The 14398-nt window shown below is 40.4% G+C and overlaps 1 protein-coding gene and 1 pseudogene across 1 annotated transcript in view; one reads left to right on the forward strand and one right to left on the reverse strand.

The window, feature by feature from the left end:
* TMEM45A (transmembrane protein 45A) overlaps window positions 1-14398 on the forward strand; it is a 132578-nt gene that overhangs the window by 1141 nt on the left and 117039 nt on the right. The gene's annotated exons all lie outside the window — the stretch shown is intronic.
* LOC140503142 (ADP-ribosylation factor 1 pseudogene) lies at window positions 5217-5773 on the reverse strand (annotated as a pseudogene).

Raw genomic sequence — 14398 nt, forward strand, 5'->3', positions numbered from 1 at the left:
TGTATCATTCAGATGCTTTCCACTACTATCTTCACCCCTGTCTCACGTGAAGGGATGACCCTAATCCTTACCAAGGCAGACCTCTCTCCACCTGCACAAGTGATTCCATTTCATCCTGTTTTCTCTAACAGATTATGCCCTGTGTCATTCTATCCTTTCTCTTCAGTCTTTCCCTGTCTACTGCTACCTTCTCTACTACTTACAAATATGTCCATGTCTCCAAAAAACTCACACTTAATCCTTTCATCACAATAAATATCATCCTATATCTCTTCTGCCCTTCTGGCTAAACTCCTTGAATTTAGCCTTGAGTTTTTTTCCTCTCACTTCCTTTTGGTTCTTGTTCAGTCATGTCTGACTCTGTTACCCACCTCCTTTGGGGTTTTCTTGGCAAAGATGCTGGAATGCTTTGCTACTTCCTTCTCTAGCTCATTTTGTAAATGAGGAAACGGAGATAAACAGGGTCACATAGCGAGTAAGTATCTGAGGCCATATTTGAACCCAAGAAGAAAAGTCTTCCTGACTTCAGGCCCAGCACTCTATCCACTGAGCCACCTAGTCACCCTGCAATTCAGTTGTAAAAAATATTTTAAAAAATATTTACAGACCCCAGGTTAAGAACCCCTGATTTAAAGGTAATCTTCTCCGAGAGTATAGGAATGAAATGGCTGATGTCTCAGAGCCCCTTCCAGACCCTTGACTATAATTCTTTGTTTAACCTATTCTGATGTGTTAATCAAGTCCGTATAAAAACCCATTTTGTTTAGCCAACTTGTGTACCTCCCAGTTTGCAAGGGACAAACAGATCATAAACTTTCAAGTTCCCCAACTCTACTCTGGAGACTGCCTGGAGGCAAGGTAACACTGTCCTCTACCTCCTGGCTTCTATCAGGCTCCTGGCCAAATCCCACTCCCTTGCCAAGCCCAGTTCATACAGTCCTGGTTGGGTTATCAGACTCCCTGGGTCCTTCTGCTTCTGTCCACTGAGCAGCAAGCTTTCCTGAACACAACATGGCCCTAAGCCATGTCTTTGAAGCCTTTAATCAGCTGCCTCCATCAAGGAACCTCTCTTCTTCCACTACTACTCAGCCTAGATTCATTCACCAACGTTAAGCATATCTCGAGCCCTTTATACTTTTCATTTTCAGTTGATACAGACACTCTTTCCCAATGTCCTACTCTAGTCTTGATCACATCTTCCACTGTGCTCTCTGAAATGCTTCCTCCATAATTAACAAACTTCTTTTCATCTTAAACTTCTTTTCTCTCTGTTTCCATCCCCTGGCACTCAGGGAAACCTACTTCCACTTTGGCAATGTCAGTTCCCTGGTCTGCTTTTCCAACCATGTCTGTCCTCTTCTCTCGGAATCCTTAGCTGTGACAGGAGAAACAGAATTCTTCTTGCTCCTCATTGTTACTTCCAGACTTTCTACCATGATCACTCGGTAACTTCTCTATTGACCTTCATGTTATCCAAATTTATCACCCAATTTCCATCCTGGTGGCCATTTCCATTTTCTTTCTTTGAGCTCACTGAATTCAGTGCTTGGCTCACAATATTTCTCTCCAACCCAACTCCTACCTGATACTAGGAGACTTCAGCATGCAAAGTGACATTTTTTCAAACATCCTAACTTCCTGCTTCCTCAGTCTGCTCAGTTCCCATGACCTGTTCTTCTATTTTACCTCAGCCACACACAGAGATGGTCATGCCCTTTTTCTTACCATCACCCACGAAAGCTCTGCTTCCCAAATTTGTTTATCTCATCAAAATGTTCCATCATTTCATCTTTCCCTGTCCTTTAAAAACTTTTACCCCAATTCTTCACCCTAACTCCAATTCCTTCACCTTGTAAGGTCTTTCTCAGACTGTTACCCTGGCAGCTAGGGGGTGCAGTGGATAGAGCACCAGTGCAGGAGTCAGAAGGACCTGAGTTCAAATCTCACCTCAGACATTTGACACTCACTAGCTGTGTGACCTTGGGCAAGTTACTTAACCCCAGTTGCCTCATCCTGGGTCATCTCCAGTCATCCTGATGAATATCTGGTCACTGGATTCAGATGGCTCTGGAGGAGAAGTGAGGCTGGTGACCTGCACAGCCCTCCCTCACTCAAAACAAAGTCAAGGGCAAGTCATGTCATTATTTCTCTGATGACATGGACTTCTTTGGCAACAAAGGACAAACACACACCCTGGTACTGATTATACTCTCCTCCTTTGTGTTAACCTTTGATAAATCAATTCAACTTCTTTCCTTCCTTCTCTTTATCCTCCTCTCTTTTGAGGCAATTGGAGTTAAGTGACTTGCCCAGGGTAACACAGCTAGTAAGTATCTAAGACTGAATTTGAGTTCAGGTCCTCCTGATTTTAGGATTGGTGCTCTACCCACTGCACTATCTAGCTGCCCCTAACTCTTCTTTCAAATCACTTGCCCCCTTTTCTTATTACCTATTATGCTTTGATAAACCCCAACCCTGACAAACCCCAACCCACCATACTCTTCCATCCCTTCTATTCACATGTCACTGAAAGGATCTGGAAACAGTCTGAAGACCCTGCTGATTGGCTCTACTTCAAATTTATATTATCAAATTTCAACTGAGTTCTCACTGCAGTAAGGCAATCCTTCCACTCCTCTCCATTCAGTTCTCTGTTCCATTCATCACAACAGTTCTTCCAAAGCTTCCTCTTCCTCTCTTCTCATACTTAACTGGAAAAATGGAAGCTATTTGCCAAGAGTTTCCTTTTCTCCCCTTCTCTTTACCTACCATTCCTGCTTCACTGTCTTTTCCTTCCCTCAAGTCTTTGATGAAGAGGTAGCTTTTCTCCTGACTAAAGCCTTTCCATGGACTCTTTATAAAAATAGTTCAGAGATTTTATTCTAATAGCTTTAATTACAGTTGAAATAAAAACTCAAAACAAGTATGCAAAACAGTTGGTTACTAATTGTGTATTGAAAGCAATAAGTGTTTCTACAATACCAAACCAGTTCTGAGTTTTTCCCAAGATACAATTTAACAGCTCCAGCTTCTTCAGTGTCTATTAAAATACAAAAGAAGAAAAGTAAAGTTTGTTTTTTCAGATGGCATATCTGACCCTTGCAGTCTGAAGGGTACTGAAGGGCATTTCATACATATACAGATAGCATGATTTTCCCAAATGGGACCATATATTTCTAGAATGGAATGATTCCTCAAACTCTCATGCTCAATTTATTTTCTTTCAAAGTCCAGACACCATAGAGAAATGTCTGGTATTCTTGACCGTGTCTTTGAAATATCTCCAACAAAGCTTAACATAGAGAGAGGTCTCTGGAGTGGTTTCAAATAGAAGGACCACACTCGACTAAAATTAAAAGGTGTTTTTTGTTTTCAAAATATGACAAAAAGTTCTTTTTAATGTTTATAACTAGCCATCACTGTGTCCTTCTTAAGAGTTATTCAAGTGTGATGGAGGAATTCCAGTCTGACCTGAACTGCAAGGGGAGAAAAAGTCTAGTTATAAACAGTTTATTACTGAACATCTATTAATATCAATGTTCAACTAGATTTGAACTACAACCTCACAGCTTTTTTCTCCCCCAATAAGTATCTGTTGCCATTTCATGGTGTGTTGTGAGGGTCTTCTCAAATGAATTCACAGATTCAAGCCACCTCCAATCCAAGCAAAGTCATTTATTGGGAGTGATGCCTCTCAGAAGTGGTCTGGGTTTGAAGGGGGAACCAGCAACTTATCAGAGGAAGATGGGGATTTTTATAGGGTAAAAGATGCAATTAGATAACAGAATTTATGAATATTAAAAAGGCAAGAGGGGTTTGTTAAGAGATTAGGCAATGGGGAGGGGTTCCAGCCTCAGTGGAACTATACATGCAATTGCCCCCAATATATACAGAAAAACCCCAAGGGGGGCATTAATATGTAATAATGATACTATAATAAACCTCTCCACCTCATAAGTTCGCCCAAAGGACAGCTTTTGCTATTTTGCTAATACTGCTAATATGGTACCTGCTAAAGGAAAGTCCCTTCTATTGTTTTGGGGTCCACACCCTGCTTGAGGGTCCTGTCGGTTCTGCTTTCTGATTGGCTGCTGTTGTGGTCCTGTCTGAGATTACGTGGATGTGGTTGTGGTTGAGTGCATGGACACACCTGCTGTTTTTGTGGGAAATGTGAGGAATGGGTCTGGGGGCAGTGGCTAGCCAGAGGCCGTGGCTGACATTCCATCACATGGACATGTCTACTGTTCTGCTGGAACATGCCTGCTCTTCTAGTGAGGCATATAGGGGGAAGTTAGGATGCTGAGTCGGGTGGGGGGTAGGGCAGTGGGGAGGGAGTTGGCAGTGGGCCTCCTGTTCAGTGAGGCCTATGATTGAGTCTGGGGGCCTATGGTGTGGTTAAAGCCAGATTATGTGGTTAAATCAGGGCATGCCTGCTGTTCAGCGAGGCCCATAAGGAAGCTAAAATATTGGAATTGGGGGCAGCTTTATTAGGATTCCATCCTATCCAGATGAACACACGTGCAAGCACAAACTCTATAAAATGCTAAAGATTCCTACACGTCGAATTTCATGGATCTCTATTTTAATCATGCAAAGTTGATCGTTTGTTTGATTTTTATCATCTTTTCTGAAGTTTCAGAAGGGAAATTGCAGACAATTAAAATGGTCTGGTTTTCGAGTTGTTACTGCAAAATCTGCACAAAGCACACTTCTTCCTTCTGCGTGTTCAAGTGCTTTACTTGTCTTTAAATTTTTTCGTTACTACTACAGAAAAATACCCAAGGCTTGGACTGAAAACCGACCACCAAAGTGGATTTCAATGTAGATCTCATACGCCGGTAGAAATAGCATTTGCTTCTGCTACTCCATGTTAACTCCCAGAAGAAGTGCTAATGTTCATAACATACCTACCCAATATTAAACAATGAGTTAGTTTTTTTTCTAACAATAAAAAAGCTGAGTAATACTGCACAGGAGTGCCAGAAACTGCCTCTTTGGAAGCAAAAAAATTTTACATGAAATAAAATTAAATTTTTAGGCCTGAATTTGCCACATTTAAAGCATGGCATGATATGTACTGTGACAAGGAAGAGAAAAAACAGCTTCTGGCACTCAGTACAGCAAAGCAGAACAGTCTGTCCCATTACAGTAAACTGAACGGTAATTAGAAGGAAATAACACTGAGAAGGATAAGAGGAAGAAGGGACTCTTGTGGTTCATTTCTGGTTTTGGCACCGATTGGACAATTAGTCCAGTCCTTCCCAGAGCCCATCCCTGGTAGGGGTGGCACAGGTGGCTTGGATGAAGTAGTTTCTGTGATGATGAGAGTGCAGTCCAAGTCATCTGGGGTTTCGACTGCATTGCTAACATGAGGAAGATCCTGTTTGTTAGCAAACACTAATAAGATGGCATCTCTAAGCTCGTCCTCTGCCAGCAGTCTCACCAGTTCTTCTGGGGCCTCATTTATTCCTTCATTGTCTGTCATTAGTCAACCATAAAAAAAAAATCAATCCTTGTATATTTTGGAAATAATGGCTTCATAGGGGTTGGATCTTGTCCTGGCCACCTAAATCCCACACCATGAACCTCATGTTTTTCTATTCTACAGCTTCTGTGTTGAAACCTATAAAGGACATAGTGGTTGCTATTTCACCTAGTGCGTTTTGTACATTTGTACAAAAGTTTTTCCTGCAGCATCCAGACCAACTATTAGAATCTGCATTTCCTTTTTGCCAAAGAATCCCTTGAAGAGGTTAGCAAATATATTCCTCATGTTCCAAGTGTGATGTATTGAATATTATGTGAAGAAAGTGAATATTATGTGAATTATTATGTGAAGAAAGTCTTCCTGTTCATGAGTCTCAAGCTTCTGGTCTCCTCACCTCAAAGAGGCTGCTCCTTCTTTTTTCCACTCTCCTGGCATTGATTTTGCTCCTAAAATATGGCAACTCTTGACAGCAACCATATTGGTATCAGGGTACTATATGTACTTTTGATGTCATCTTTCCTGTCCTCTCCAGGAGATTGTGCTCTCTATCACCTCTCTTCCTCCTCCCTCTCCTCTCTTTCTCTTTCTTTCTTTTTCTCTTTCTCTTTCTCTCCCCTCCTTCTTTCCCTTCCTCTCTCTCATTTTCAATCTTTCCCTAACCTTTCCTCCTATCAACACACCCATATCTCCCCCAATCTTAACAAACCCTCACTTTATCCTACCATCCCCGTAAGCTATCATCCTATAGCTTTCCTAGCCTCATGAGCTAAAATTCTTGAAAATCTTTCTATACTCAGTGCCTCTACTTCTCTCAATTTTTTCTAAACCCTTTGCAGTCTGGTTTACATCCTCATTAAATTAAAATTGCTCCCTCCAAAGTTACCAATAACCTTTCAAGAAGAATAAGGGATTTTTTTAATGCCATTAGATTTATCATTTAACACTAGAAAGACCAGAATTTTAAAATACCTTGAAAGACCAAGCTGCTGTCAAATTTATGGAGTGCATTTTTTTTTCTGCAGCTTTTGAAATTGTTGATCACCTTTTCCTCCTAGACCTAGACTTAAACTCTCTCCTGAGTTTTTGGAGCACAGCTCCTTCCTACTGCTTCTCTCCGTCTAGTCATCCATTCTCCATCTCCTTTGCTATTTCTTTATCCATGTCATGCTACTAACTGTTGACATCCCCAAGACTCTGTCCTGGGTCTTCATTTGGTGATCATCATGAATCCCTACAGGTTTATCATCTCTAAGCAGATAATCCCCAGATCTATATATCCAGCCCTAGTTTCTCTCCTGAGCACCAGTCTCACATCATTGACCACGTACTGAGTACCTTTAACTAGATAACCTGTAGGCATCTCAAACTCAACCATCCAAAACTCTCTCCAAATCCTCCCCTCTTCAAAATTTCGCTATTGTTGTCCAGGGCCCCAGTCAGTCAGCTAGCACTTAGTAAATGACTATTATGTGCTGGGCAGTATGCTGCCACTCACCCAGGCTCCATTCCCCATGCTGACTTAACCCACATATCCAGTGAGTTGCTAAATTTTGTTTCTACCTTCACATTATTTCTTGTACGCATTCCTATGCTGAGCACAGTGCCTGAACACAGCAGGCCCTTCAGAAATGTTTATTGACTGACGTCTTCCTCTTTCCTCTCATGCTTGTTTATGTAGAAGTGTTTTCACACTTTCCAATTACAATCTAGGCTGCCTTTTTCATGGTCTTGATGTAGATGTAACCTGGGTTGTTGCTAGGATAGGAGTAATTCCTGTTTTGTTCTCACATTTTCATTAAGAATGTCTTCACAAAATGTGTATGGAAAGGTGATTTTTATGACAGTTTTACAGAAATAAAACATAGGTAAATGCATCTGTAGTTAGTAATGACATATTTTTTTTTGCTGAAATGTGACCATTTTCATTCTTTTGGGATCTTCCCCTTTTAAGATTTCTTGAAAATAATCCTGAGTGCCTTCAGTCACCCACTGCAAGCCGAGTTTCTCTCTCACTTCAGACACTTGACACTCACTAGCTGTGTGACCTTGGACAAGTCACTTAACCCCAGTTTCCTCATCCTGGGTCATCTCCAGTTATTCTGATGAATATCTGGTCACTGGATTCAGACGGCTCTGGAGGAGAAGTGAGGCTGGTGACCTGTACAGCTCTCCCTCACTCAAAACAAAGTCAAGTGCAAGTCGTGTCATCATTTCTCTGATGGCATGGTCTTCTTTGGCAACGAAGGACGAACACATACACTCATGCGTCTCTTCTTTATGTACTTGGTCAAGTCTAACCAAACCATTCTTTTAATTAATTCTACTTCTTTTTAAATAAATATATTTTACTTGTTTCAATCAGCCAAAATCCACCTCTCACTCTTCCATCACACACACCAATTGAGATCTGGAATTGTGCTTGGTCATTAAACCTAGAAGTTCACCAAATCATATTTCATCAATTTATAAACCATAACTCATTTCTCAATTTCCCAACTTAAAGGTGGCTCCTTAAATTCCCATTTTTTTACTGACTCAAAAAAACAGCTATAAGAATCTTTTTATCCATCATTAGAGTTTGCTTAGGACTAATCCTTCCCTTAATCTATCCCCCTCTAATCTTCCTCCCCACATCTCCTCTTTTCCTCCTATCTCCTTATTGAGTGAAATATATTTCTGTACCCAATATCTCTGTCTCTCTCTTTGTAGCTGTCTGTCTTTTTGTCTCTGTATCCTGTGTGTGTTCTTCCTTCTTCTGATCAGTTTAGATGAGAGTGAGATTCAATTGTTAGCCACTTCCCCCACCCTGATCCCTTCCTCCTTGTTTGTATAGATATACACACTATGTGTGAGTTCATTTCCCCTAACCTTCCTTCCCCTGCTACTCCAGGGCAATTTTTTTCTCTTATGCTTGAGATCATTAAGATTTAATAGGGCTACTCCTAGGCCTTGTCAGCTTTATCTTCCCTGGTGATGTTGGGGTTCAGAGGGAACAGATGTATATCTCCTCGTATTTGAATATGAATGGTCTATTCTTTTTTCATTCTTTATCATTGTTTATTCACCTTTACCTTTTTGTTTTTTTTCTCTACTCCTATGTTTGAATTCAAAGTTTCTGCTTAGCTCGAATCTTCTCATCAGAATGCTTGGAAATCCTCTGTTTCATCGAAGGTTTGTTTCCCTTCCTGTAGCATTATACTCAGCTTTGCTGGGAAAATTGTTCTTGGATGTAACCCAATATCCTTCACCTCCTGGAATATTGTATTCCAAATTCTCTGCTCCTTTAAAGTGAAGGCAGCTAAATCACGCTATCCTGATTGTGGCTCTTCAGTACTCTTCTTTCCAGCTGCTTAAGGTATTTTTTTCTTTGACCAGGAAATTCTGAATTTTCTAAGATATTTCTGGGAGGGTTTGTTTGGGGATTTCTTTCAGGAGGTGATAGGGATTCTTTCCATTTCCACTTTGTCTTCTGGTTCTAAGAGTTATGGGCAATTTTCTTTTAAGATCTCTTGAAATAAGGTATCTAAAGTCTGTTTGAATCATGGCATTTAGATAGTACAATGATTCTTAAATTTTTTCATCAATTTGTTTTCTAGGTTAGTTGTTTTTGCAATGAGATACCTTAGATTTTCTTCTGTTTACTTTAGACTTTCTTTTAATATTTGTTTTTGCCTCATATAGTCATTAATTTCTGTTTAGTCTGTTCTAATTTTCCAGGGAGTTTGTTGCTAGGGCAAGATCTTGTATCTCTTGTGCCAAGCTACTAATTCCCTTTGTAATTCTTTACTTTAACTCTCATTTCTTTTCTAAAATTTCCCCCCTTAAATGCTCTCTTTCCATTTATAAAAATATTTTAAAACTTTTTAAAAACATTCTTGCTTCACACCTTCTAAAAATTCTTGCTGACTTTGTGCCCAAGCTATGTTTTCTTTTCTTCTGAGACGTTGCTTGTTGATGTTTGAGGGTCAATCTCTTCTGCATTTGTGTCTTGAACTTCCTTGCCATCAGAGCATTTTTTAAAGTGGGTTTCTTTTTCTTTTGCTCATTCTTCCACCCTAGTTCCTGATGTTGTACTTAAAGTTAGGGTTGAGTTTTGCAGCACTTCTGGAGGGAAGGTCTGGGGTGGTCTTGTTGCTTTTATCATGGGAGGTATTAAATACTTTATTATTCCAGGACTTCGCTGACAGGTTGGAGACCCGCAAGCTTTCAGTGCTCCAAAGTGGTCTGATCCTGCGCAACTGATTGTTGCCTCCCTGGTCTGAGCTCCACAAATTCCTGACATGGGCTTGGGTTTGTGTAAAAGTAAAATGGTGTTACCAGGGCAGCTAGGTGGTATACAGCACCAGCCCTGGAGTCAGGAGGCCTGAGTCAAAATCCAGTCTCAGACATGTCCTAGCTATGTGAACCTGGGCAAATCAATTAATCCTGTTTGTCTAATCAGTAAAATGAGTTGGGGAAGAAAATGGTAAACCACTCTAGTATCTTTGCTTGACAAAACTCCAAATGCGATCAGGGAAGAGTTGGAAATAACTGATCAACAACAACCAAAGGATGCTTCTGGATACTGCCAGTACCATCCAGCTGGAAAGCTCTTTTGGTTCAAAGTGGCAAAACTATAGGGTCACCTTTGGTCTTTAATTCCTGCCCTGGTTATTCCACTCTCTGCAGGCTAGGCTAGATGCTAGAGTGGAATCCTGCTTTGCCCCTGGGATCGGAGACATGCTGTTGCTGGCTTCTGAATTTCCTCCTTTCCCCATATGCTACCAAGAAAAGCCCCCCCAAGTGTATTTTCCCTTCCAGTTATGCTGGATCTGTGACCTAGAACTGGGCTGTGGGTGACAAAGCTGCCAGTTGGCACCTGTTTCTTGGTCTGGGTCTGGTAGTGTTTGGGAGGGGTCTGAGATCTCTTTGTATACTGGAGCAGTCTCTCCTTGGTCTCTGGAGTGCTTCTGTGTAACAAGCTCCTGGTCAGTCTGCAGACTTTCATGACCCAATGTCTGCAGACTTCCATGAGTGTCTTTCTATGTTGAATTATGCTAAAGAAATGACTCCCTATGACTTTTTCTGGATTCCCCATCAGGATACAATCTGCCACATTTTCTAGATCTGTTTAAAGGAGTTTTTTGAAAGGGAACTCACCATACTTTTTCTTACCAGTTGGTCTTGGCTTTGCCCTCTTCCTTTCCTCTTCTAAAAAACTATTTCAGCTTCCCAACAGAGCATACCATATGCTAAAGTTACAGTTAAAACATGATGATTCCAATTTAATTGATGATAAATGGATATAAAACATAAAGTGTTAAAAAAAGTTAACTACTGTCACTAACAGCAACTTAGACAAATCTATTCTATTTCTTGACCATTGTCTTTTCTCCAGTTTCAGAGGCAGTGTAGAGTAGTGGGTAGAAGACTGGACTTGGAGTCAGAAAGACCTGGGTTAAATCCCACTTCAGAAACTTTCTAACCTATGAATCTACTCAGAGTAAACCACTTAACTTCTCTGTGCCTCAGTTTCTTCATCTGTAAAAGGAAGAAGTTGAACTCAATAGCTTCCAACATCCCTTGCAGCTTTGATTCTATAATCCAATTATTATCTAAAAATGTTCTCAGAATAAGTCTCCTTTGGACAATCAGTCAGTCAGCCAACTAGCATTTATTAAGTACCTATTGGAGTGTATGGAGTGTTCAGGGAGAACTACTACCTTTGGGATAGGGCTTGCTGAGTCCTTTTCAAGGTTGTTCATCTAACTTTGGGGTCCACCTGCACCCACTTCTCACCTATGGCTCCAAAAAGTTATAGTACGCCCAGCAGTCACACCCTGGTAAAACTGACATGACAGATGGGCTAAACCAGGTTGAGAGTAACTGTAGTCCATTGGTAAGCTAGAGAGTTGTCTAATCCAAGCATGTGAACACTTTGCCTAGTGGAATGGGCAGAGGAGAATGACTTGTTCCAATGGCTGTGAAGGTGGCTGAAGCAGGAGCTGTGGAGTGCTTAAAGCTTGACCAGACATCAAAGATGCCATGCAAGGTCATCCACTGTATTCTGGGGCCATTGCCAGTCATCTCGACTTTTGTCCTGTCACTGGACTTTGATGACACAGGAAGAGAGAATGAGGTTGATGACTTTGTGCAACTCTGTCTCACTTAAATTCAATTCATAAGTAAGTCAAGACGTCACCCCATGATATCATTGGTCCCCTTTGAAAATGAAGGGCGAACAACATTAAGGACCTAGTATGTGACAGGCACTGTGCTCATCACTGCAAATAGAAAGAAAACTGCATAAAGGCAGTCACTGATGCAGTCATTCTGATGTGACGCCCATGTTTTAATGTTGCTTGATTTTGGGGAGAGCAGTCCTGCAGGAGAGGACAGCTTTGATCATGTCTTCCTAGCACTAATCCCATCTGGTCATGAGTCCCTGCTGCCACTCAGATCCTTGCATGCTTATTTACCCCACCTCCTCATTAAAATTGTGGATCAGTCAGAATACTAAGGGAGGAGCTGAGGTGGCACCAGTTCCACCTTCTCATAGTCACATGATCCAATCAAAGTATTTTTGCCCCAGTATGGAAGCTGCTTGTTGTTGCCTATTAAAATAGTGCCTGGTTTGCCGCCTGGTTGGCCCAGCAGCAGATCCATCAATGCTTTTCTACCTTGTTGTATTGAGAAACTCTTTTTTAACTTTCTCTTCCTGAATTTTACCTCTTTAATAAGGAAGATGACCTGAACATAGAATTTTCCTCTCAACAAAAGCAAACACTAGTCCTTGTTATTGAGGAGTTCACAGTCTAATGGGGAAGACAACACACAGTTGCGTATGACTCTTTGTGACCCCATTTGTGATTTTCTTGGCAGAGATACTGAGATGATTTACCATTTCCTTCTCCAGCTCATTTTATAGATGAGAAAACTGAGACAAATAGGATGAAGTAATTTGTCTAGGGTCACACAGCTAGTAAGTGTGGGAAGTCAGATTTGAACTCTGAAGATGAGCTTTCTTGACTCTAGGTCTAGAACTCTAACCACTGCACCACCTAACTGCCCTTTATAGAGAAGGTATACGCAGGATAAATTGGGGGTAGTCTCAGAGAGAGGGCATTATGATTAAAAAAGACTGGGAAGGGCTTCTTGTAGAAGGTAATACCTTAGCTGAGTCTTGAAGGAAGCTAGTGAAGCCAGGAAGGAAGAGATGAGGAGGGAGAGGATTCCAGGCATGGGGGACTCTATCAAATATTTGGAGTCTGGAGATTGAAGTGCCTTGTTCAGGGAACAGCAAGGAGTCCAGTGTCATGTGTGGATTTTTGCAATAGTCTGCTGTTTGGTATGCTTGTTACAAGTCTTTCCCTGTTTCAGTTCATCCTAACTGATCTTCTTAAGGCACAAGTCTGAGCAAGTCAGCCCTCCTATTCAATAAGCTCCAATGGCTTCCTAAGACTATTAAGACACCCTATATGTCAGTAATCCTTAGAGACTTCATTAGAAAATTTGCTTTTGCCTAATGCTGCTGCCTAATGAGAAAGGAATGTGTTTCACAGTATGATACACAGATGTAGACATCATTACATTTACCATTTCTAGTAGAAGGTTGTGGAGAAGCATTGGGTATCATGCAGGCAGTTAAGGCTATCTCAAAGATTGTTTTAAAATTCTTGTAAGTTTTGAATAATGATGTTGTTATGGGAAAAGTATTACCTTTCTGAGTTCAGGTGGTAGGTAATAGCTACTGAAATATATTTACCATGATACAGAAATTATAATGGTAAAAACCTAGATTTTATTGTTACGCTCATCCACAGGTTCAGGTCTCAGAAAAAATGATCAACCTGAATCTTCGTTAGGATTCTAACAAGGCTCTTATAAATAGGCTCATATCTGATAGACAAAATTATGTTAGAGTGACAGAGAAAAAAAATTCTTTTACATATTGCAATCTCATAGGGCATTAAAATTAAAGAAAAGACATTCATAATCCCATACTTCCTTCAATGTTGCAAAAGTTGGGGGCTACCTCTACTCATCTTGATCTATATCTTGCCACTGGACCCAGATGGCTCTGGAGGAGAAAGTGAGGCTGGTGACTTTGCACAGCCTCCCTCACTTAAATCCATTTCACATGCTAGTCATGGCATCACCTTCCTGATGTCATGGTCCTCTTTGAGAATGAAGGACAAGCAGCAACAATAAAAGCTGATCTCACTTAAACAGAATTTTAATTTATAACTAATAAACCTAGTTAAACAGACTCTATAGGTAAATTAAGTCAGGTTATAGGTTAACCTACAGTTAGAGGGTTCACAAGTAGGTTGTTTTACATGTTGCCAGAGAGCCAGGGATAGTTGAGATTCTTTCTGTGGTTTTCATTTAATGAATGTTTAAGGCCTTAAAGGACAGGTTCTAGTCAAGTAAAGTTAATGTTAACAGAAGACAGGCTTTCAGTTAACTAAAAGTTGCAGGAGGAATGACCCTGTGCCTCAAATAATAAAAATTAATGAAAGGAAAATAAAAAAATAAAAATTCCCAATACAACATTATAAGGATTTGTTATAAATATTTTATTTAAGTCCCACTTTGTTCATTTTTATCTTTCAGATTTAGTTTTAGGAAGAACACTGTCCAATAAAGCCCTTGGGATTGGTCTATTATTTTCTTTTGACTGTGAACCAAAGGCTGCCACAAATATATTTTTAAAGTTGCTGAGATGCTTTTTAAAATCAGTCTCTGTGCCCAGGACATGCCTTTGAAACTTGTCTGAAGATCCTTTTAAGTACTTTTACAATCAATGCTCAGGAACAACTGAAAAGTTAGTTCAGTTTCATTCTTTGCAGTAACTATTCTAAACAGCATGACATTCAATGATCTTTTTAATGAAATAATTAAACCTGGAGCAGAAGGATGTAGATTTCA

Source organism: Notamacropus eugenii, chromosome 5, assembly GCF_028372415.1.
Source record: "Notamacropus eugenii isolate mMacEug1 chromosome 5, mMacEug1.pri_v2, whole genome shotgun sequence".
NCBI classification, from domain to species: domain Eukaryota; kingdom Metazoa; phylum Chordata; class Mammalia; order Diprotodontia; family Macropodidae; genus Notamacropus; species Notamacropus eugenii.